Source organism: Octopus bimaculoides, chromosome 7 (genome assembly GCF_001194135.2).
Source record: "Octopus bimaculoides isolate UCB-OBI-ISO-001 chromosome 7, ASM119413v2, whole genome shotgun sequence".
NCBI lineage: Eukaryota > Metazoa > Mollusca > Cephalopoda > Octopoda > Octopodidae > Octopus > Octopus bimaculoides.
In genome coordinates, this window is record NC_068987.1 from 101112393 (window position 1) to 101114892 (window position 2500).

The following is a 2500-nucleotide window of genomic DNA, read 5'->3' on the forward strand; positions in this document are numbered from 1 at the left end:
ATATATATTCATACACATACATACGCACTCTCTCTCTCTCTCTCTCGCACACACACACACACACACATACACACACACACACACACACAAACACACACACAAACACACACATACACATATAACGCGCAATGTTGCTTTTAGTTGGATCGAACTAGAAACCATATGATTGCAAAGTGAAATTCTAACTCACATAGACATGTCTTCAACCAAATGCTGTTTAATATTGTTATCATTACATTTTGTTTTCCTTTCTTATGTATCTTTAAAACCCAAAATACAAAGATGTTGAATATGTTGAGAGATGTCAAAAGCCTCAACCGACCAACTGGTTTTAATGAAGTTGAGCCTAATTAGTGGAGACAATTCGTGGGAGAATGGATCTGTGAAGTCTGTTATTCCAGCTGGTTTAGCTTGTTCATTGTAATTTCATCAATTCATACTCCGATGCCAAACACACATGACTCGCTATAGAATGGACCTAATTAAAATGCGGTGGAGGCTAGTAACAATGTACTACACATATAATTGCCTCTAATAAGTCCGAAATTAAATTAGTAGGGGTTGATCTGATGGCAGAAATTCATTTGACCATATAGTAGTATAAATAAATAAACAAATGAATAAACCAAATGCAATGAGGGGACACCCATGCGTATTTTATCAACCGTAGGATTATAAAAGTAAGAGCGTAAGAGCTAACCTCAGTAGTTTTGAACACGATTATAAAGAACCGTATAGATTATCGCAAGATCTTTTGTCTGGAGTTCCAGCGATGTTACCATTCCTCAAGCATAATAGTAGTTTACTACATGTTATTCTGTGGTGGATTTCATTGCAGCACTAGTGCAGTGTATCCGAATGGTTAAGAATTTCGCTTCATTACTACGAGGCTCCAAGTTCTATCTAACTGTGTGGCATTTCGAGCAAGCGTAATTTTCTATAGCATACGACAGATCCATACCATGTGAGTGAAATTGGGGAGATGGAAATAGTATTGCCAGCTTGGGTGGATAGTATTTATGATTTAAAATGTACTGCCTTGTCACAAACTGTGCCATGCTGATTCTGTCTAAGAACTACATGAAGGGTTCATGTGGGTACATGCTTAGCCACTTATATACTAATTCAGGAGTAGGTAATACAGTTGATCAAATAACATAATCCTCATCGTCGAATGATTGAGCGCTGTCATGTTTTATTGCTATGCATATATGCTTGCCTCGCTGTAAGTCGCTGTGCATATGCGGGGCCCAGGATAGACAATGTACGTAACGGAGATTGTACGTCTTTCAACAAGGCTGTGTCGTCTCTCAAGGCTAGTACAGCCTAAGAGTGGATACTTGCCAATCTCTATGATCATGGTCTCCTTGTTCATCAGACCTCAATCCGCTGGACTATTAGGTATGGGGCGTAGTCGAGAGAGTGGGGGGTTAATCAACTATCCCATAACACCATATAATCTCTCCAGTCCACCATAACCAGCATTATGTCCAAAATTGATAAAAAAAAATCATTTGACTCGGGCATGTCAATGCTTCCGACCCCGTATTGAACCAGTGATGCTAATGGTGGATTCGTTGAATACGTGTTATAAAGGAATGCTCAAGATTATTTGTACCAACTTCATTCAGATATAGCTTTCCTTAGAAGAGATTCACGCCTTTTACTAAATTCATACAAATGACTTATAACGACTAATGCACCGAGTAGATCGGTTTTGTTTATGAGGGAACATCTTCGCAGCTACTCAAACTACTATAAATACCAGCGAAACATCTTTCAAATCACAGTCCTACATAAATCGTGTTATTCCACTCATCCAATGAATAGATAATCAAGGTGAGAACGTTTGAATTCGAACGCCTTTGAATAATGGTCGCCTGGACCTAGTCTAATTTAGTGTTACAATAAAACGATAATGTTTTAGTTGTCCTTTAAAGTTTACATCTCCTTTCAACTGAAGGATAGCATCTGAGAAATTCGAAGAGTTAAAATTTTGTAAAAGTGTATAGTGAAGTGACTGTCATTACAATCTTATTTCTACAGCTACTCACATGTCATTTGTGATCATTGTATATTCACGATCAAAATTTTAATTGAATACGAGTTGGTCGTCTCAGAAGTGATGGTAGTCAGTTTATTAATGGAGGACTGAAACTGTTGCTCTGAAATAATGACTTGACAGGTAAGTTTAACAACGGGCTTTCGATCCTCCTTTACACCATTACATTTAATTTGAACGTCATTTCTTTTTCTATATATGCATTTATATTGAATTTCACTTTCATGCAAGAGTTCCGCGCAGAGCACGTCAGTGAATTGACACCTCATTGCCGCCAGAACTTAGAAATACTCCGCGTTATTGATATAAGTATATTGAGTTCTAGCAATTGGTAATTGTTACGGCTATAACAAACGCAAGTAAACATACCTGCATACGCACATACGTACTTAAGTGCGTACATACATACATGCAGACAAACAATCATATATACGTCTA